We start from the raw sequence: 23,595 nt of genomic DNA, 5'->3' as shown, positions 1-23,595 counted from the left end.
GGGAGGGGAGAGAAGGAAGGAGGCTGCGGGTTCATGCACTTGTTTCAGTGGGGTGTTGGGGCGCGGGGGCAAGCTGGAGAGGCGCGCGCGTCGGAGCGGGGCGCCCCTTCGTTTAATGGGGTGTGGGACACAACAGGGGCAGGTTGCTTTGGAGGGAAGTGGAGAGGCGCTGATAGGAAGGGGCGGAGTGCTTCTCAGGTAGGCGACCTGGTTTGGGTTCCGTCTGCCTTTATGGGGGATGCATCCCAGGCAGGGAAGTCCGCCCGCCCCTGCGCCGTGGCCCTTGCAATCATTTAGCAGGGTCATCTCCCCCTTGCAAGCATTTTTCAGGGTCATGTGTGTGTGTGTGTGTGTATGTGTCCCAAAAGCCACCTGCAAAGATGAATACACTCTTTTAAAGAAGCCATGCACTTCGAAAATAGCAGCAGCAGCAGCGCCGCGGCACCTTCGCTGCTGGGACCCGCTGAAAACGTCACAAAGGCTTTGTGACGGAACTTGGCAAGTTTTGTGCAGGGTTGGGAGTTCAGCAAAACAAGGGAATGGGCGGATAGTGTGTTCCTGGACATGACGGAGAGGAGAAGCCCAGGTTGTAGTTAGTAACCATTCTGAGGGATCGAAAAGATAGGTGCGACCTGGTTTGCCTGTGCATGTGAGAGGAATACTTTCCTTACACCCAGGTCCTCAGGCACAGGAAAATACTGCTGTTGGTTTATATAGGTACTTGCATCCTTCTTTCCTTCTTTTTAGCCTACAGGGGCATTCAAAACAGCTTGTAAAATATTCTCCGTATAAACACACTAAAATCTGGTGCAGGAGCAGAGGTTGCATGGCATCCACAAGGAACCAGGACTATCTAGGCAGGATTTCTGACATTCATGCAACTCCCTTTGAGCTTTTCTGAGGCAAGGGACTGGGGTTAAGTGGTGGGATCTCACTCAGCCCAGATGGCAGAGGCAGCCTTCAGTCCCTGGCTGGCAGTTGCCAGGCAACACCTAAGGCCCTCTGAAGTAAAGGGGTGGGCCTGGGCAACTGGATCCCTCTCACCCTGAACAGAATCATAGAATTGTGGAGTTGAGAGGGACCCAAATGGGTCATCTAGTCCAACCCCTTGTAATGCAGAAATGTGTTACCCAACATGGGGCTCGAACCCATGAACCTGAAATTAGAGTCTCATTCTCTGTAATGGTTGCTTTGTAGGGCCTTCCCCAAAGTTGGCTACTTACAAATTTTGTCCATTGTTTTTTCTAAAACTGTTCAAATATTCATCTAGTACATTTTGAAGCAAGTTCTCTTTTGAGGATTTGAGCCATTTCATTAGTTATTCCTGCAGTTGATTAAATCCCTCAGAAGCAGATGCAATTTGCAGGTAGCTGTGTTGTCTCATTAGACAAAGCCCAAAAGCAACTGTAGTATGATATCCTATGTCGGGAGTGGAGACCACTTGGCACTCGCTCCCACCCCCACCCACCAAATTGGGTATTTAATTTTTATATTAGTAAAAATTCTAATAGAGCCAGTGTGGTGTAATGGTTAAGAGCGGTAGTCTCGTAATCTGGGGAACCAGGTTCGCGTCTCCGCTCCTCCACAAGCAGTTGCTGGGTGACCTTGGGCTAGTCACACTTCTTTGAAGTCTCTCAGCCCCACTCACCTCACAGAGTGTTTGTTGTGGGGGAGGAAGGGAAAGGAGAATGTTAGCTGCTCTGAGACTCCTTCGGGTAGTGATAAAGCGGGATATCAAATCCAAACTCTTCTAATATTGGGGGGAGGGTTTAACCAGATATCTTAGAGCATGGGCTGAGAACATTAGGCCCAGTGACCAAATGTGCCCCCTTCTATCAGGACTCTCCCCATCCCACAACCCTTCCCCAGCTCTGTTATTGAGTGTTTTTACTGGCTCAGGTGTGTCCTTCACCTGTTGTAAAGCTTTTTAGTTACTTTAAATACAGGGTAGAGAACGGTGTTGCGTGTTTGTAGAGACTAGCCTACTGTACAAAGGCAAATCTGCCCAGATTTGCCCCTAGCCCCAGAAAGGAATGCAGCTGAAAAAAGTTCATCACCCCGTCCTGTGTTGTTCTTACATTCATGTAAGCCCACTAGCATCCAAGAGCCCTCAAAAAAAAAGAAAGAAATTTCCCTCTGTTGCTCAAAATGCACTATGTGAGCATTTAAATTGTACCTCCACATCTCAAAATCCATCAGTTACCAATATTTTCACAGGAAAGGTGCGAAAAGCAGGAGGGGAGGACATTGCTCAGAATAACTTGAAGCATGTCTTTAGTCCTGTACAACAACCAATGTCATAGATTCTAATGACTCAAAAAATGGAAGGAGAGTTGAACAATGGAACAACCTGCCTTAATATTTACCCAACCCTGTTCTGAAGCTACGTTCACCATTTTCTCACTTCAAAGAGCGACTTTTCCTTTTGTGAATATTTTCAAGGAAAAGTAAGATAAGCAATTACTGTATGCAGTTACTGTAGGCCCCCCCAAAGTCCTAGGTGATGTGTTCCTAGGCCATGGTGCCAAGCGGTTCTGGCCTTGGTGTGATGCTGCCTCCCCAGTGACTCGTGGGTCACTATCCTGTCCTGGCTCTGCGAGTGCCATGGGTAGCCCCCATCTGCGGAATGGTGCACAGTGAATGAGGTGGATTAATCTAATGACAATGTAATTTATATAATTAATTGCATATGAATCACTAGTCAGGAAAAGTGGGTGGGGCCACAGGTGAGTACTCCTGGGATAGTAGGCTGCATTCCAACCATGCAAAAGTCATACTCCCATCCTTCATCCAGACAAGTAAGGGGCATTATCACATTCCAGCCAGACAAAAGCATTTGAAGAGAGGGTTGTATCCTGTGGAGAACCCCAAGGGCCAGATAAATAGGCCGCATTTGGCCCCCAAGCTGAGGTTCCTCACCTCTGCTTTAGAATCTCTCTCTGAGTCTTCAAGAAGGCATTTCCAGAAAGATGTTCCAAGTCATGTGTTGAATTACCTCACCTCACTTGGCAGGAAGCCCATGTACAAGCATTAGGATAACAGATCTGGCTATGTTTCAGTATACGTTTTCCATAGTTCCTCTTCAAGTGTTGATTTCTGAATATCAATACTCAGAATGCTGAATCTGCCCACAATTATTTCACAGCAGAGCCTCTGTTACAGCTAGGGAAATAATGATTGTGCTTTTCAGTAATCTCCATTGTGTTTGATATTCAGAGCACTTTTCAATACCGTGGTACCTGCAGATGCTTCAGGTTACAGACACTTCAGGTTACAGACTCCACTAACCCAGAAATAGTACCTCAGGTTAAGAACTTTGCTTCAGGATGAGAACAGAAATTGCGAGGTGGCGGCGCGGTGGTAGCTAAAGTGGTACCTCAGGTTAAGAACAGTTTCAGGTTAAGAACGGACCTCCAGAACGAATTAAGTTCTTAACTCAAAGTACCACTGTATATTAACTAGATAGAGAGTTTGGGTGTGATACAATGGGTTTTTGAGTCACCATATTCAAAGCCTTGCTCAACAATTTGGCCTTCCTTTGTTTGATTGTGTATTCAGAGTTTGGGCTATCCCAGAGGTACCATTCACTTGCTTAAGTACACTCATCTAAGTGAGTTTTAAAACACACTTTCCACACCTTGGTCATTTGCAGATATCATTTTTTAAGGATTTTCTTTTATTTTTATTTCTTTAAATCCAAATCCTAAGAGAAAGAATTCTACCTCGAGGGCATAATTAAAAACGACAGGATGCACAAGCCTAGCTTTTGCTTTTATGAAACTGGAGGCAAATAAGCATTACCCAATTAACAAAAGGAAGAGAAAATAAAAACTGCCATTGTCCTTGGGGAAGTTGTGGAAATTATATTGTGCAGGAAGTTAAGATGATGACTCTATTTGTACTGTGTACTTTTGCCCTTTTCTGTAGAAACAGGAGAGCTATTTCTCCACATATAGCAAACATCGGGTCTTGCCCGACAGGGCCATTTACGGTAGCTTTTTCATTCAGGAAGGTGAAACACACAGCTTCAGGCAGTGTTATTTAGGTAGACAGCTAAAGCCAGGAATTGATATCTGAGAGACGTTAATGTCTTCACCCTACCAAGGGATGGGGAGTAAGACAAAAGGGGCATTTGATGCTACACTTCAGGCAACAAAATATTGGGCTGGCGCTGTTTGACCATGATCCTTGCCTCTGCCCCTTGCTTTTTTCTTTTTCTTTTGCCTGATCCAAAGCATAGCCCCTGGTCTGTCTTCAACTACATTATTTACTTGTGGGCTTCCACCTGCCTACGCCAGCACTGCACCTCAGCAGTGGTTTGTCTCTGAGCTTGATATAAGCTTGACACAAGTTCTGCTCCCTGGTCTTCAGGCAGAATCTCTTATTTATTTAATATTTATATCCCACTTTATAGCTCCAAGACACTGTCAAAATGAAATCACACTAAAATCAGCACAAGAACAAGTTGGATGATGTCTATATGGAACCAGGATTTTTCAGGCGGCGCTTCTTGAAGTTACTATCACCCAGTTTGGTATGACTGGGCCAATTTGGATACCCAAGGAGATACCATCACTCACCTGGAGATTGTGGAGACAGGTTTGTCCGTAACTGGAACTTGCTGGACACCATTTTGAATCAAGATGGCAGACTGAACCATTCCAAACTGCGCCAATTCGAACACCTCTGAAGATTTGTCCTGTCTCAAGTGCAGTTACTTTTCATTCAACAAATTGTTTTTCTTTGTTTAAAAACATAGGAGGACAAAATTTCTATGGCACCACAGACTACCTAGATGAGGGGGAGTCCATATGGTGAAAATGTTGGTGCGTGTGGAGGGTTGGTGCCCTTCATTATGAGACTCTTGCAGGATACATGCCATTTAAAGCATGTATCTTCAAAGCAAAAATATTTGAGAAAATATAGTACTTAAAACTCAGTTGGCTCCAACTTGGAGTGTTCTTAGCCTTTATGGCCACAGCAAGTGATAGGATTAAGCCAGGCATAGTCAACCTCAGCCCTCCAGATGTTTTGGGACTACAATCCCCATCCCTGACCACTGGTCCTGTTAGCTAGGGATCATGGGAGTTGTAGTCCCAAAACATCTGGAGGTCTGAGGTTGCCAATGGCTAGATTAAGCTTAAAGAACTAGCAGGAAGATACAACAGGCTTGCTCATACAACCGTGATATCTGAAGGAATGGATAATGCTCCTTGATGTGGAATGCACCATGGATGCAATGCAGAATTACCACAATCCTTGCTCAGGAGCCTAAAGGAGCTTCCAGACTCTCTATTTTGGGGTGGGATCCAATCACACGGCAGCAAATTCAGATTGCAAAATTAAAGCTCATTTGGCACTCTTGCACCACAAACCTGCTTACCCCCCAAATCAAGACTTTTTGCAACAAGAAAAGTGATGGGGAAATGCACTGGAAAGAATGGGATAAACATTGCTTGAAGCAATGCAGTCTAACCTCCCTACAAACTTTGTGAAAACAATTCAGGAAGAATATTCATTAAACAGAACATCTGGAAGTGGCCTAAGCTGCTCTTACAGATGGACAAGGCCAATGCAGGAAGAGAGGCCAAGCACTGGCATGGGTTGCCATATGTCCTCTTTTTCCAGGGCACATTCTCTTTTTCATAGGTAGAGTTGTCATAGCGATCCATAGTTAAAAGTAGAAGTTGCCCATTGTGTCCTCTTTTTTGCTCTTCAAAATATGGCAACCCAACACAAAAACAATCTCTAGGAAATGCTTTCTTTTCTCTCTCAGCTATGAAGCAGCCATAGGCATAGATTTTAAAGCTCACAGTCAAGTTGTTGGGATTATTAGGATTATTATTTGATGAAAGCATTTCAAATGAGGCTGAGTGGGAAGTAAGTCATACTTTCATGACAAGAAGTCATTGAACGCAGCCAAATGTGATGCCACTCAAGCAATTACTGTTTGCAGAGACAGACAGCATGCTTAATATAGTTCCTTTTCTGTTCCTTCTTTTGCAAACAGCCCATAGCACCAAATGTTGTTGTGCTAAATAATACGAGGGATTCTAATAAGGGTGGCAGCCATGAAAGGCATGTCACGGCAAGCTCCAGGCCTTCCTCACTGTTACCTGGCTCCCGGCCCAGTTTCAGGCCTCTTTCATGCCCTCATAAGGGAAGAGAGAAGCCCTCTCGAGGGAGATGTCCACCGCAGACTTTGGTCGCCCACAGCTGACCTCACCACAACCAGCCACTACCAAGAAGTCTTCCCCAAATAGGAATCCTACTGTAGACAGAGGAAGTGAAATGGAATCTGTTACGGTGATAAATTATGTCACCTCAGCCATAGGTGGCTTATTTAAATACCACACAGGCCAAGTCTCTTCCCACAGGGCCCGGGTGTTCACTCTGCAGTTATTCATAGAAACCATCTGGTGGTTTTGAGGTGTGGTGGAAGGCAGTGCTGTGGCCCTGTGACAATATCCATGAGTGTATATGTGACATAGATCCCAGGGATGCACTGGCTTCTGAGCAGTCTTCCTGCTAGACCTTTGGTCTCATCCGGGAGAGCGATTTTTCTGTTCACATTATGTTCACATTATGTTCACATTATGAGCATTCTTGATAGTAGATTCATTTGTGACTGAATGAGTTTTGGGCTTCCAGTTGAAATGGGTGATAGCAGCTTTTAGATATAGATATATACATAGAGATAGATAGATACAGTGGTACCTCGGGTTACATACGCTTCAGGTTACATACGCTTCAGGTTACAGACTCCGCTAACCCAGAAATATTGCTTCAGGTTAAGAACTTTGCTTCAGGATGAGAACAGAAATTGTGCTCTGGCGGCGCGGCAGCAGCAGGAGGCCCCATTAGCTAAAGTAGTGCTTCAGGTTAAGAACAGTTTCAGGTTAAGTGCGGCCCTCTGGAACGAATTAAGTACTTAACCCCAGGTACTACTGTAGGTAGGTAGGTAGGTAGGTAGGTAGGTAGATAGACAGATAGATTCCATAGCCCCTGGAGCTCTGCAGCTTCCCTGGCATATTGAGATTGCAAAATGATAAACCAAATATTAAACATAAATTGAAAGGAGATCATAGATTGGTCATATGTTTGTTCATTCCATCACATTTGCTACACACATTTCCTGGCAGCTGCATGCATCTTAACAGTGCCAAATTAAAGAATAATTCATTTGGAAATATCACCACACTTGTGATGATTTTTAATTCCACTCATATTCTCTATCTGTGGTTTACTACTTCCTTCCATAATCATTACACTTATAAGGAAGGTTATCTCATTATAGTAACTATCTTAAATTTAGTTACAGATAGGTAGCCGTGTTGGTCTGCCATAGTCAAAACAAAATTAAAAAATTCCTTCCAGTAGCACCTTAAAGACCAACTAAGTTAGTTCTTGGTATGAGCTTTCGTGTGCATGCATCTGAAGAAGTGTGCGTGCACACGAAAGCTCATACCAAGAACTAACTTAGTTGGTCTTTAAGGTGCTACTAGAAGGAATTTTTTTATTTTGTTTTATCTTAAATTTATGCATTTCAGGGGATTTCCTTCCTCTCCTGCCAACTGAAAGTAAAACCATTGGTCTTCTAACAAGAGCTAGATGATTCCTTATCCCTTGGCTCAACATAACATTGCTGGCTGCTTCCAATCATTCTGTGCGTTGAGGAGTTCCAGTGGCACTGTTCTCGAATGTTTTTGTTTGCTTTGAATGAGGAACAGAGGAAGGTGCCACATGCTGTCAGACCACTGATCCATCTAGCCCATGATGATGATGATGATTATAAATATTTATACCCCACCCATCTGGCTGGGTATTGTCAACACTGCCTGACAGCAGGTTTTCAGACAGGAATGTTTTCTGGTTCCACGTAGGGATGCCAGGATTGAACTTTGAGCCTTTTTCATGCAAGGCATGCACCTTTGAAATATTTGCTTTATATACAAATGTGCAAGCAGAGCATAACTGGAAGCACAGAGGCACTCTTGTCAGGCAGCAAATTTCCTCAACAAGACACCCGGACAGAGATGCCCCACATCTAACACAGTATCTTCAGCCTGGCTTTGCTCCAAACTGTAAAAGCTTATTTCTTCACATGATCAATATACATCTTCTCCCTCCTCTTAGCTAAAGCAGGGATGACCTTCCTAAGCTCTCAACCTGGCTATCTTCTTCAAGGCATTGAATAAAGATCTCTAAATATCAAGGAACTATCTTTTAACAGCGAGCTGCTCAGCTGGCCATTCTGGCAATCTGCTTAGCAAAGGAATGGGTTGTGTAATGGTTATAAGGGGTTGCTCGTGCGTAAGTTGCCGCCAGTCCTGGCTAGGTAGCCTGGTTAAACCTGTCTGGCTGGACAGCCCTTCACTTCGTGGCTGTTCAGTCGCTAGCAGAATCCATCAGTGGGCGTTTTTTGAACCTCTTCCAGCATAGAAGCTCTTTGACGCCAAGTCTCCTCCTACTCTCCCTGCGCAGGAGTCTTCTCCACAGGGTGGGTGTGGGCAGCGGAGGACCTGTGCTCTCCCCGCTAGTCTCCAGTGATGAGTCCTGGAGCCCGCTCGCCGACTCCCCCATCCGCCCCCCTTTATCCCTGGTGTTACGCTGATTTCCTTCCCCCGCCGATGAGCTGCCCCTCTCCCTGCTGGGCCCTTCTCCTGCATCGCTTTGGAGCCTTGCCTCCGCCTCTGGCTCCGATGGCAGTTCCCTGACAGGTTGCTACAGGAGATGCTCTACTATGGGTTTTACCTGCTAGGACTTGCATGGAAAGATAATAAAAATTCAGAATGCTCTGCCCTTTCCTTCCCACAAGGAAGAATGTGAGTTGCTTTTAGAGCCGTGAGCATTGATTTTCCCACCACTTCAAAGCTTTGTTGAGGTTATTGTTCCCTCAATCAGTCTCATATTGTCTTCATATCACGATGAAGAAGGTGTCGATGTTGGTTTCTGCTCTCTTCACTGTGCAGCGAAATGCTTGTCACAAGACAATGTTTACATTCCAGACAGCATTACTGTTGGGTTTTTCCCACGGGAAAGGGAGACTGGATGTGACGTACACTGGTTTTCCTGCTTTTCACTGTTCTCACACAGTGATTCTCTCTGTGCTTCAGAGGAGAGAGGATGCCTTTTCTGCTCCGGCAGAGGCAAGATGTTTTTCTGTAATCCATCAGCTTTGAAATGTAAATAAAGCAATTTAGAGTATGTACACGTATTCCTCATCATTCCGCTGTGCACGGGACTCTGCAAATTCAACATTCATGGTTATGGGCCCAGAAAAACGCCAAGAGGTAGAATCGGGCTCCTGGCAAAGGAACAAAGGAGCAAAGATTCGGAACAGCGGCAGAGGAACAGTATCTGCTCTGCACGTCAAGATGATTGATGAGGTATGTGCTACTGCTCCGGGCAGCCTGCCTGCATCTAATTAATGGCTTTATGGCTGGACTTTGACATTTTATGTCCGTTTGCCGGGCACAGGCAAAGGATCAAAGGCGAAGGCTATGCTGGGGAAATCGAAAGTAACTTTTAAAAGTGCTTTTGGGATAAAGCAGCTGCAGAAAACAGTGACGCAGCTTGATTTAAGGCAGCAGAGAGAAAGCACTTTTGAACTTGCCTTTGGAATGATGTTTGAGGCAGCTGCAGTAAAGCAGAGTGGCACAGGCTCACAGGCAGAGGCTGTTTTGAACTTGCCTTTGGAATGAGGCTTGAAGCAGCACAGACGCAGCTTGTATAAAGCAGCTTGTTTAAAGCAGCAGAGATGATGCAGAAGGCTAATGCCAGAGTCATGATTGCCCTTCAGGATGCTTGTGGGATTCCCAAGCTCAATAAGAAGAACTATGCGGACTGGGTTCTCTATGCAGAGGCTATTCTGCGGAAAGAGGGTCTGTTTGAAGTTATTACAGACACCCCCCCCCCCAGCTCCAATTACAGATGCATGGGAAGCTAAAGATTCCAAAGCAAGGGGAACTCTTACATTGATAGTATCCCCAGAAGAGCTCTGTCTATTGCGTGATAAGACCTCAGCCAGAGAAATTTGGGACGCTTTGAGAGAGGCTCACTTGAGGACAGAAGCTGGATCTACTATGTTTTACTTTAACAAGCTGCATAATATGGCTCTTGCTGAAGGTGGAGATGTGCGTACACATCTGATGGAGATGCAGAATCTGAGACATGAGCTGCAACAGAGAGGACTCAACTTTCCAGAGGCTGTGTATTCCTTCATGATACTACAATCTTTGGGTTCAGGTTGGGAGTCTGTTGCGACTCAGATTGCTGTACAGCCTACCGCTCAGCTGACAGTGGATTATATTACTGCCGTGATTCAGAATGAAGCAGATTGCCGGGGTGCTGACTGCATGGGAAAGGGGGAGTCTTCACAGACGTCATCCCAGAGTGCAGTGGAACCACCAGATGGCGCCAAAGCTTTGAAGGCAATGAAATGCTACTCCTGTGGACGTCTAGGCCATATGAAGAGGGAATGCAGATATCCCAGGGCCAAGATAGAGCAGCGCAGCGGAAGCTCATCGCGTGGAAAAGGCCAAAGCAGAGGCAAAGGTCCGGTGTCCAGGACAACGCAGCACAAAGCAATGGTCTCACGCTTCACTCCAAAAGTTGCAGAGGTCCAGAAGACGTCTAGATCTTTCTTCGTTGTTGATTCAGCAGCAACGCACCACATGTGCAACGATAAGCGACTGTTCGTGTCTTTTACACTGCAAGAAGGTGCGATTCACCAAGCGGATGACCACACAATCCCCAGTAAAGGCTATGGAACTGTAGTTCTTCACAGTTTGGACTTATCGATACAGAATGTACTTTATGTACCAGATGCTAAACATAATCTGCTCAGCGTTGGACAGCTGAATGAGCGGAAAATTGACGTTTCCTTTAAGAACAAAAGGTGCATCATCACAAAGAAAAATGATTATGTATTGTATGCTGAATATGTTGATCGTTTATATGTTTTGTATTATGATGTTGTGCAGGATGACACTTGTTGCATTGCAGGTTCTAACGAAAGTTTGCATGCAGAATGTATTCATGATTTTCATCGAAAATTTGGTCGTTTGCATTTTGAGGCAGTATCTAAAATGCCTGCCTTGGTTGAAGGTATGACTATTAAACCCTGCAGGTACCACATGAAGTGCAAGGCATGCGCAGCAAACAAGATGAAAATGGCTGCGAAAGGTAAGGTGTCTAGTAGGCAAGCTACAGAACCACACCAAATTGTTCATGCTGATTTGGTTGGACCACTAGCGCCCTCTTTGGGTGGAAATAGGTACTTCATGGTTCTCATTGATGCATTTTCCAGGTATATTTATGTGTACAATCTCAAGCAGAAATCAGAGGCTTTTCCTAGGTTCAAGGAATTCTGTGCTTGGTTGGAAAATGTGCATGGTAAGAAGGTAAAAACCCTTTTCAGTGATCGCGGAGGAGAATTCACTTCTCAGCAGTTTGAAACTTTTCTGTCTGAGAAAGGAATTCAACACGATTTGTCTAGTCCTCGCTCGACATGGCAGAATGGACTTGCCGAACGAGCAAATCAGACATTGCTTCAAGGGTTAAAAACCTTGCTGCATGATGCAAATCTTCCAGAGAGTTATTGGGCCGAATCTCTCTCGTGTTTTGTTTACAGTTATAATCGCAGGTTATCTTCAGCGATTGGTTGTACCCCCTATGAGAAGATGTTTGGCAAGAAACCATACATCAAACACATGAAAATTTTTGGTTCTGACATGTGGGTTCACTCACCACAAAACTCCAAGTTAGACAAGCGTGGTTTGCATGGTATCTTTCTAGGTTATGAGAAAGGTTCTTACAGAATAAGGATGACTGGCTCTAAGACTATTAAGCTCACAAGAAGTGTTGAGTACAATGCCAAGTGGGGGGAGAATGTGGGAATTTTCCAATGTTATCCTGATGTAAGTGACGAGACTGAGGATAGTCAAAAGCAACCGCAACAACCCACACCCACTGATAAAAGTTCTGATTCTGAGTCTGAAACTGAATCAGGTGATTCAGAGGATTTCAAGAGTGCGAAAGCCTCTATGCGACCCTCTGAAAGCTCTGATCAAGAATTGGAGGAACCATTGTTCACGATAGGTCACTTTTCTCCTAAAAAGGAAGAGGAGAGTGTTGAAGACCTAAGGCTAATTCGCAGGTCACAAAGAGCCACAAAAGGCAGACCTCCAAAGAGATTTGCTGATGAGTTTGCCAAGATAGCAGTAACAGCTGTTAAAAGCTCCAAGAAGGTATTTGAACCTTCAAATTTCCAAGAAATCCAGGATTTGGATTCAAAGGAAGCTGAGCCATGGTTAAATGCCATGAAGGCTGAGCTTGATTCCTTGGAAAGGAACAAAACATGGGAACTTGTTCCAGTAGTTCCAGGAATGAAACTGCTTGGAAGCAAATGGGTCTTCAAAGCGAAGACTGATCAAAATGGCAAGGTAGTCAGACACAAAGCCAGATTGGTAGCCAGAGGTTTTGCACAGGTACCAGGTGAAGACTATCACGAGACCTACTCACCCACAGCGAGGTATGAGAGCATTAGGCTTATGCTCAAGCTAGCTGCAGAGGAGAATCTACACATTAGTCACCACGATGTGAATACAGCTTTTCTGTACGGATCTCTAGATGAATCACTTTATATGCTTCCACCTGATGGCGTACAGGTAAAACAGGGATTTGTTTGTGCTCTGAAAAAGTCCCTTTATGGTCTCAAACAAAGTGCACGGTGTTGGCACACAAAACTCACTGAGGTATTGTTTTCTCTAGGTTTTCAGCAAGGGAAAGCTGATCCATGTGTATTTGTCAAAGAGGAGGGGCAAAAGAAACTGTATTGTTTGTTTTATGTTGATGATTTATTATTCTTTTGGAAAGATGTCACAATGTACAATAACGCCCTAGCTCAACTGAAAGAACACTTTGACATGAAAGATCTTGGTGAGGTAAACAACTACCTGTCTCTGGAAATAGAGAGAGATCAAGATGGTAACATTCTAGTACACCAGTCACGGAAAATTGCTGATGTGTTAGGCAAACTAAACCTGATGGATGCTAACCCTGTAGACACACCAATGACAACAGGTTATCAGGTAGATGACACTGAAGAAGCATTTTCTGACACTACACTGTACAGAAGTGTGCTAGGCAAGCTAAACTTCATTGCCAGATGTTCAAGACCAGACATTGCTGTTAGCTGTAATTTGCTAAGCAGACAAGTCAACAATCCTACTGTTAAGGATTGGAAAGCTCTGAAACGTATAGCGCGCTATTTGAAAGGCACTGTGCATTACAGACTGAGATTTAACAATCAGAAGTCTGGTGGTCTTGAGATATTTGCAGATGCAAGTTTTGGAAGTGACACTACAGACAGGAAAAGCACGTCTGGAGTTTGCTACATGTACAATCAGGGTCTATTTGATTGGTCATGCAAGAAGCAAACAACAGTTAGCTTAAGTACTTGTGAAGCTGAACTGAATGCACTGTCTTATTCACTTAAGGATTGTGAATGGTTGTTACAATTGTGCAAAGACATAAAAATTCCTGTCAAATGTCCAATCCAGGTTTACCAGGACAACAAAGCATGTTTGGCTTTGCTGAATTCTGAAGGTTGTAAGCAAAGCACGAAGCACTTGCAATTGAAGTTGCAACATGCTAGGGAATGTATTCAAAAGGGACTCGTAACGGTGTCCTATATGCCAGGTAATGAAATTCCTGCTGATGTATTGTCCAAGATTGTATCAAGGGATCAACACTGTACCTATGTGCAGAAGTTGGGTTTGTACTGATATTGTACGAACACGCTGCCCAGTGATGTTCACAGAAAGGGGGAGGATGTTGGTTTCTGCTCTCTTCACTGTGCAGCGAAATGCTTGTCACAAGACAATGTTTACATTCCAGACAGCATTACTGTTGGGTTTTTCCCACGGGAAAGGGAGACTGGATGTGACGTACACTGGTTTTCCTGCTTTTCACTGTTCTCACACAGTGATTCTCTCTGTGCTTCAGAGGAGAGAGGATGCCTTTTCTGCTCCGGCAGAGGCAAGATGTTTTTCTGTAATCCACCAGCTTTGAAATGTAAATAAAGCAATTTAGAGTATGTACACGTATTCCTCATCATTCCGCTGTGCACGGGACTCTGCAAATTCAACAGTCGATCTATTGCTCACAATTCATTATTTTGTCATTTCCGTTAAGACTTCTCTGCTGGATGTACAATCCAATTGGGGGTGGGGGAAAGTCTCCAGTTCTGATGATTTTGAGAAGAGTTAATAATTCAGACACACAGCTTATAATATATAATATTACTTCTCTGCTTTCCCCGTTCTCTCTTTACTGTTTGAAATAACCTGATAATTTAGGCATTTTTCTAGCTCAGTTACAACCCGCAAAATTCGCTTGAATGAAGATCAATATTGTTTATCCTACTATAGGTGGTAGCTCATTAATGACAAATGTCTGCGTTATCAGCTCTGCTTTGTGAATAACCACTGTCGTTATTTTACATACACTGATAAGCTTTAATGAAATTATCATAGTTCATTTTCATGCACTTCATTTCATGGACTCCGCTCTATGCATCTGGTGAACTCTAATCCACAAAATCTTATGCCATTAAAAAAAATTAGCCTTTAAGATTCCATAAGACTTTTTGCTTAGGCTATATTAAAATGTAGTGATGTATGGAAGTGAGAGCTGGACCATAAAGAAGGCTGATTGCCGAAGAATTGATGCTTTTGAATTATGGTGCTGGAGGAGACTCTTGAGAGTCCCATGGACTGCAAGAAGATCAAACCGATCCATTCTGAAGGAAATCAGCCCTGAGTGCTCACTGGAAGGACAGATCGTGAAGCTGAGGCTCCAATACTTTGGTCACCTCATGAGAAGATAAGACTCCCTGGAAAAGACCCTGATGTTGGGAAAGATTGAGGGCACAAGGAGAAGGGGACGACAGAGGACAAGCTGGTTGGACAGTGTTCTTGAAGCTACCAGCATGAGTTTGACCAAACTGCGGGAGGCAGTGGAAGACAGGAGTGCCTGGCGTGCTCTGATCCATGGGGTCATGAAGAGTCAGACACGACTAAACAACAACAACAACATACTAAAGGAATCGTGTAGCTACTTAGTGATCATAAAACTGTATCACTTTTTAAAAAATAAATAAAAAGAGCAGTATCTAAAGCAGGGTTTCCCAAACTTGAGTCTCCAGCTGTTTTTTGGGGACTACAATTCCCATCATCTCTGACCACTGGTCCTGCTAACTATGGATGCTGGGAGTTATAGTCCAACAATAGCCAGGGACCCAAGTCCGGGAAATCCTGATCTAAGCCGACCTTTCTCCACCTGGTTCCCTCCAGATGTTGGATTTCAACTCCCATCATCCCTTACCATCGCCCATGCTAGCTGGGGCTGATGGGAAATGTAGTCCAAAGGATCTGGAGGGTGCTAGGTCAAGGAAGGCTGATCTAAAGGAGGCAGAGAATTCCACTGTCAATTAGCAAGACATCTACGGTATCTCCTGCCTATGTGATGAGTGTTATCAAAGATGTACAGTACAGTGGTACCTTTGTTCTCAAATGGCTTAGTTGTCCAACAAATCTGCTCCTGAGCGCCGCAAACCCGGACGTAAGTGTTCCAGTTTGCAAACATTTTCCAGAAGCCGAACATCCGACGTGGCTTCCACTTGAGTGCAGGAAGCTCCTGTAGCCAATTGGAAGCCGCGCTTTGGTTTTTGAACACTTTTGGGAGTCAAATGGACTCCCAGAATGAATTAAGTTTGAGGACCAAGGTACCACTGTACTACTTTTGACTGGAGTCCTGAACACACTTTACTAGGGTGTAAGTCCCATTGATCATACTGAGACATTCTTCTGAGTGGGCATGTATAGGATTGTGCTGTTATTCTGCAATGTGTAGGCAGAGATAGTGAGAACAGCAGAGTTTCTCAGCCATCTGAATGCTTGAAACAGCAGGCTGGGGAATGCTTAGTTATTTGTAAAACTGTTCACAGTGGTCATGCAAGCCTACTGCTTCAAGTGTCATATTCTGGCCTAGAAGTCAAAAACAAACAAACAAACAAATAAAGGTTTACTGCTGCAATCCTGCACATCTACTCAGAAGTACACCCCACAGATTAGCATTTTAATATTGGGAATAGGCACCTATATAACAACGCTTAGTGTTTTCCACAGTATCTGATGTGTACTGCTGAAGTTCCTTTTCTTTTTAAAAAAATATTATTTAAACTTTTAAAGTTTATACATTTCATTAGTTTTACAATCAATTTAACATTTCCTAGTTTGACTTCCTTCCCCCTCTTTTTGTGGTTCATTTTTTTTATTTTACTATCTTCTGCATATCCAAATTCATTTAATTTGCTCCTTTAATTATCTGCTTTAAATATATACTCTTATGAAACCACTCAAGTTTCATTTATTTATTTAAAATATTTCCAGGCTGCTTTTCTAGGCAAAAGCATCCATCCAAAGTGACTTACCATTTAAAAAATACAAAATTTAAAAATTTGAATGCTTCATTAAAAAAAAAAAATATTTACAAAACTGGAGAGAACTTAATTGTGACAGACCATCCAACCATGCTGTTAAGTACCGTATTTTTTGCTCTATAAGACTCACTTTTTCCCTCCTAAAAAGTAAGGGGAAATGTGTGTGCGTCTTATGGAGCGAATGCAGGCTGCGCAGCTATCCCAGAAGCCAGAACAGCAAGAGGGATTGCTGCTTTCACTGCGCAGTGATCCCTCTTGCTGTTCTGGCTTCTGAGATTCAGAATTTTTTTTTCTTCTTGTTTTCCTTCTCCAAAAACTAGGTGCGTCTTGTGGTCAGGTGCATCTTATAGAGTAAAAAAATACGGTATGTAGAAAACCAACAAGGTAATAAAGCCAACACCCTCCCGTTACCTTTCCCCTGGTGAGATTGGCTGTGGGATATTCTTCCCGCCTGCTTACTCATTTCCATCTGGGTGTTGATTTAGGAACCATATGCCCTGTAGTGTCAGAGATATGAACGTGGAGCCTGTTGGTTGAAAGTAAATAAATCCGGGTGAGGCCAAAGCCGTTGTTAGGGCACAATCCAAGGTGTGGCAGAAAAGTTTGTGCTGACCTCTCCCACCTCACTTGGTTCCTGCAAATTCAAAAAAGGGATGGACTGTGTTTGCACAGGTTGAAGAATGTGTGTTCACAGCTAACGCTGTAAGGGTCTTTTTTTTGGCAGGGGGGGTGGTTTGCCTTCAGTTCTGAAATGAATGATTAAACTGATATGCCAGTCAACTGAGCGATGCTAGTAGGTGACCTTTCATTTCAACAACCCACCTTTCCTGGTATGTTCTTGATCATTCTCATAGTTTCTATTATTATTATTATTATTATTATTATTATTAGCCACTGTGCACAGCTCCCAACAGAATATTAATAATAAAAAAGCGACAACATCAAGCATTAAAATATTATTATGATTATTATGATTATTAGCCACCTTTTTCCCTGACAGGAGCTCAAGGCAATTTCTAGTTAAATTTTTATTTTATTCTATTTATCTGTTGAAGGTGTTGTATGCTACCCCTTCCCTTGCACCTTTTTTTTCTTTACAACATCCCTGTGAGGTAGGTTAGGTTGAGAGGTTGTCATTGGCTCAAGGTGACAGATTTATATGTGTATAAAATGTATATGTCAGTCTACATCCCAATCCCAAAGAAGGGCAGTGCCAAAGAATGCTCCAACTATCGCACAATTGCACTAATTTCTCACGCTAGCAAGGTTATGCTTAAAATTCTACAAGGAAGGCTCAAGCAGTATGTGGACCGAGAACTCCCAGAAGTGCAAGCTGGATTTAGAAGAGGCAGAGGAACCAGAGACCAAATTGCAAACATGCGCTGGATTATGGAGAAAGCTAGAGAGTTCCAGAAAGACATTTACTTCTGCTTCATTGACTATGCAAAAGCCTTTGACTGTGTCGACCATGGCAAACTATGGCAAGTTCTTAAAGAAATGGGAGTGCCTGATCACCTCATCTGTCTCCTGAGAAATCTCTATGTGGGACAAGAAGCTACAGTTAGAACTGGATATGGAACAACTGACTGGTTCAAAATTGGGAAAGGAGTACGACAAGGCTGCATTTTGTCTCCCTGCTTATTTAACTTATATGCAGAATTCATCATGCGAAAGGCTGGGCTGGATGAATCCCTAGCCGGAATTAAGATTGCCGGAAGAAATATCAACAACCTCAGATATGCAGATGACACAACCTTGATGGCAGAAAGTGAGGAGGAATTAAAGAACCTTTTATTGAGGGTGAAAGAGGAGAGTGCAAAATATGGTCTGAAGCTCAACATCAAAAAAACGAAGATCATGGCTACTGGTCCCATCACCTCCTGGCAAATAGAAGGGGAAGAAATGGAGGCAGTGAGAGATTTTACTTTCTTGGGCTCCATGATCACTGCAGATGGTGACAGCAGCCACGAAATTAAAAGACGCCTGCTTCTTGGGAGAAGGGCAATGACAGGCCTAGACAGCATCTTGAGAAGTAGAGACATCACCTTGCCAACAAAGGTCCGTATAGTTAAAGCTATGGTTTTCCCAGTAGTGATGTATGGAAGTGAGAGCTGGACCATAAAGAAGGCTGATCGCCGAAGAATTGATGCTTTTGAATTATGGTGCTGGAGGAGACTCTTGAGAGTCCCATGGACTGCAAGAAGATCAAACCTCTCCATTCTGAAGGACAGATTGTGAAGCTGAGGCTCCAGTACTTTGGCCACCTCATGAGAAGAGAAGACTCCCTGGAGAAGACCCTGATGTTGGGAAAGATGGAGGGCACAAGGAGAAGGGGGCGACAGAGGACGAGATGGTTGGATAGTGTTTTCGAGGTTACCAGCATGAGTCTGACCAAGCTGCGGGGGGCAGTGGAGGACAGGAGTGCCTGGCGTTCTCTGGTCCATGGGGTCACGAAGAGTCGGACACGACTAAACGACTAAACAACAACAAAATGTATATGTGCACGGTGGGAGATCAAACACAGGATAAGCTTCCTGATGTAGAATAGAATGTTCCTATTTCCATCCGAGAAATGTGGGAGGATATCCTTTTATTTTAAGCGGCGGGTGAATGCAATTGACATTTCCCTCCGAGAATAGAGTTGCCAGGCTTGTATTTTCTCCCTTGGAGGGCAAATGACAGCTGGAGAAGGGCGATTTGGCAGAGGGGGCACACACACACACGTGCCCTTGCTACTGCTCCAAACAAAATGGACGCCGTCTATGGCTGCATCTCAATATAATTAAAAAATTAAAAGTCTGGAGGTGCCTCACAGATCTCCTGCCTATGGCAGCTATGCTTTTCTCCCACCTGCTTCTAACAAAACCTAGAAAATCTAGAAAAGTAAGAACAGCCTGGCTAGATCAGAATATTCCTGTTACACGCTGATGCCTCTGAGAAGCCCAGAAGCAGAATATGAGCAGAACAGCACTTGTGTCCCGCCAGTAAGTGGTTTTTAGAGGCATTGTGCCTCTTAATCCTGGGGGGCAGGATCTAGTCGTTGTGGTGACTAGTGGCCATTGATAGCCTAATCCTCTGTAAGCGTGTCAAATCTCCTTTTAAAGCCATCCGAGTCGGTGGCCGTTATTTCGAGCGTTGATTCAGCCATCACCATACATTGTAGGGGATCCCACAGCTTCAGCTACGCACTAAAAGCAGTGCTTCCTCTCATCTGTCTGGAATATCCCTTCATTCAGTTTTCATTGGTTGCTCCTGGTCCTAGTAGGAAAATTGTTTCCCTGCCCCCTGTATCCACACCATAAAGGTAAAGGTAAAGGGACCCCTGACTGTTAATTCCAGTCGCGAACGACTCTGGGGTTGCTGTGCTCATCTCGCTTTACTGGCCGAGGGAGCCGGCGTACAGCTTCCAAGTCATGTGGCCAGCATGACTAAGCTGCTTCTGGCGAACCAGAGCAACGCACAGAAGAAGAGTTTGAAGAGTTTGGATTTGATATCCTGCTTCATCACTACCCAAAGGAGTCTCAAAGAGGCTAACAATCTCCTTTCCCTTCCTCCCCCACAACAAATACTCTGTGAGGTGAGTGGGGCTGAGAGACTACAGAGAAGTGTGACTAGCCCAAGGTCACCCAGCAGCTGCATGTGGAGGAGCAGGGAAGCGAACCCGGTTCACCAGATTATGAGTCCACCGCTCTTAACCACTACACCACACTGGCTATTTACCTTCCCACCGGAGCGGTACCTATTTATTTACTTGCACTTTGACGTGCTTTCGAACTGGGACCGAGCAACGGGAGCTCTCCCCATCACGGGATTCGAACTGCCGACCTTCTGATCAGCAAGCCCAAGGCTCTGTGGTTTAGACCACAGTGCCACCCGCGTCCCTTATCCACACCATACATTTCTATCAAGTACCCCCTTGTTTTCCTTCCCCACACCAAACTAGGACACCCCAAATGGGGAGTTTGTCTCCCTGCAGCTGTCATGAATGTTTTCCCTTGCCTGCCACGTGGCCCCGATGGGAGTCCAGCAAGCCAAGGAGGGAAAACTTAGAGAGATGACACTGGCTGCCAAGACACCCCCCCACACACAAACACACACACTGCATATGCAGGATTTCAAGTTACAGTGTCATAACCTCCAGTTTGTAAGCTGCACAACTCTTCTCAAGAAAAGGGCCGCTTTCTAAAACATCCTACAGTCTGATCTAGCAAGTTGTGGGTTTTTTTAAGTGTCCCTTTTCTTGAGAAGGTTGTCCAGGCTGCAAACTGGAGATTGACAATAGAGACTGCAGTTCCACCAATGCCAGGGGTCTGGAATGATGGGAGTTGTAACCCAGGAGGCAGGGCTGCCAACTTGAATAAAGTATTAAGCCCCCATCCCTTATAGCTGATCACATAATATGATACATGCACACCTCAAATATTTTATTGCCGGCGGGGGGAGGGAATCTCAGCCCCTAGGAGTTGGCTCCTACATCTAGAGGGCCACCAGGCCACCTCCCTTGCGCCTGATGTGCTATCCAGCCATTCATTCGTTTAATTTCTATACCGCCTTATGGGGGGGCGGATCCGAAAGCCCCTTGCAACACACATTAAAACATCGAATAAAAAGTTCCAGAACGAAACAGCGCAAAAGAAGCTCAAATGCAAAACATACATTCAAAGCAACATAATTCACAGGATACTAAAGTTCAAAGTTCAAAACAAGACATTACAAAGGAAGGCCGTGTGTATAGAATGCACATTTTAAATAGCATAATTAGCAAGGGAATCGAATATTATTTTAAACATAGAACGTATCTGCTGCAGCCGCCGCCGATACTAATGGCTCATCATAGCCAGCAGCCACACTCATGAGCACACAGCCATCACCTTCCAGAAAATGAGGTGAGTTGAGGGTGATGCTTCATGCTATTTTCATTTCTGCAAAGGAAGGTGGGGGAGCAGGCTTCCCATTGACCCTGGTTTTTGAAGAGGATGGGGCAGTTTCACAAGTGTGTGAATTTCTTCAAGGACTTCAGAGACAATGGACTCAGCTACACTGGTAAAGAGACACCAATTTGAATGCGCTATAAATATGCAACACCAGATGGCGCCAGAGAGCACAAAATTTTAAAACACAATTTTCCATAGGTTTTTTTGTTTGTTTGTTAAAATGATCTAATTTCTGACTTATTTATAGTGTGTGTGTTTTCCTGTGTTTAGATCCACCCAATGGCTTTGTGGTCAGTTTCTAGCAGAAGCCAGGCAGTGGGCAGGTGGTGCATAATAGCAGCCCTCCACCTTAATCCAGGGCCTGGCCTCATCCATTACCTTTCCCAAGTCACCTTTGTCCTTCAAGGTGATGAGCTGAGCAGATCCCTTCACGTGCAACAAAGTATTCTTTACTCTGCTCATGGGATATGCCTTTGTCCCTTCAAAACATATGTTAGCTAGGCTAGGAGAAAACAAGTGATTCACTTTTTTTTTTTTCCTGAGAGGAATGTCTCATTAGCAGCTTATCTCTTTGCTGCTGCAGAGTAGCAGGAGAAGCAATTTTGCCCTTGGCAAACAGTGTGGTTCTAGTCTGCTGATAAAAAGAGTTTCTCACAAGCCTTTACAGGCTTATTCCTCAGCAGTGAGTCTGCATAAGGCAGCCACCTCTGACCCAGTGCATACCCCTCAGCAGCCCCTATTTAATCAGGACATCCCATTTTGGGGGGGGGGGTGTGCACTTGTGCCTCCTGGTTTTCTCCTGGGGCATATCGGAGGGTATGTCTGTGCTTCCCAAATGTTTTTACCTACAACTCCCATCGTCCCTGACCATTGGGCTTGCTGGCCAGAGGGCTAATGGGAATTGTAATACGAAACATCTGGTGAATACCCAGTTGCGGAAGGCAGGCTTACATGCAACCCATAATGCTATTTGCAGACCGTATGTGTATGTGTATTTAGACCATGCATGTGTATTTAAACAACAGAGGCTAAGGCTTGTAGGGCTTGCCAATCAGAATATCGGCGGTTCAAATGCCCACAACAGGGTGAGCTCCCGTTGCTCTGTCCCTGCTCCTGCCCACCTAGCAGTTCGAAAGCACATCAAAGTGCAAGTAGATAAATAGGCACTGCTCCGGCGGGAAGGTAAACGGCGTTTCTGTGCGCTGCTCTGGTTCGCCAGAAGCGGCTTAGTCATGCTGGCCACATGACCCAGAAGCTGTATGCCGGCTCCCTTGGCCAATAAAGCGAGATGAGCGCTGCAACCCCAGAGTCAGCCACGACTGGACCTAATGGTCAGGGGTCCCTTTACCTTTACTCTCAATAAAAGTTAGTTGGATACAAGTCAAGGTCCCTTTCTTTGGGGGCACATATAGAGCTTTTCATACCAGAAAGGTGGGCTTTCAAAAGTGTTCACCTCTGGGCCACTAGCTGCCTCCACTCATGCCACGCTTCAGAATCCCAAGCATGGTATGAGTGGAGCAACTTCCCATCAACTTCCCAAGGTGATGACTGGCTCTTTTTGTGTTGAGAGATGCCGACTCATACGCCACACCCTGCGCGTGCATTGAGAAGAAGCGAGAAGACACAGGAAAAGCTTCCAGCAGTCCTCTTTTTAAAAATAAAATCAGCCTGCTCTGGTTTGCCAGAAGCGGCTTAGTCATGCTGACCCCATGACCCGGAAGCTGTACGCCAGCTCCCTAAAGCGAGATGAGCACCGCAACCCCAGAGTCGTCCGTGACTGGACCTAACAGTCAGGGGTCCCTTAACCTTTACCTTATGTGTATGATGGAGTTGTCTCCTCAGGTCTTTGAAAGCTTGCAGAAATAAATAAACTGATGTAAGCAAATCGTTTTGTGCAAGCGCAACACTTTATGCTAAGATAGAAACTTAATGATGTTTTAGATTCTGAATCATTAAATAAATGTTGTAAATAAATAATAAGAAAGCAAGTTAATAGCAAGGAAAGCTGTTGGATGAACAAAAGACTGCATTCCGTACACGTCACCACGCAGCCTGATAACCTTTTATTACTAAATGGTGTGGGTTTTAGAGGCCTAGTTGCAGAGCCCACCTAGTCTCCATGCATCAGTGACAACACACTACTGATCGTCACTC

At 44.5% G+C, this 23,595-nt stretch overlaps 1 long non-coding RNA gene across 1 annotated transcript; it reads left to right on the top strand.

The window, feature by feature from the left end:
* The first annotated feature begins 185 nt into the window (after positions 1–185).
* Positions 186–8,798, top strand: LOC307212740. Its single transcript, XR_013837162.1, has 3 exons — positions 186–717; positions 7,551–8,281; positions 8,721–8,798. It is a non-coding gene; the product is annotated as an uncharacterized lncRNA (long non-coding RNA).
* Positions 8,799–23,595: the final 14,797 nt, after the last annotated feature.

This window comes from Podarcis cretensis, assembly GCF_951804945.1.
Source record: "Podarcis cretensis genome assembly, chromosome: 3".
Lineage (NCBI taxonomy): Eukaryota > Metazoa > Chordata > Lepidosauria > Squamata > Lacertidae > Podarcis > Podarcis cretensis.
Note: the sequence above shows the minus strand (reverse complement) of the source record. Positions and strands in the feature narration are given on the sequence as shown.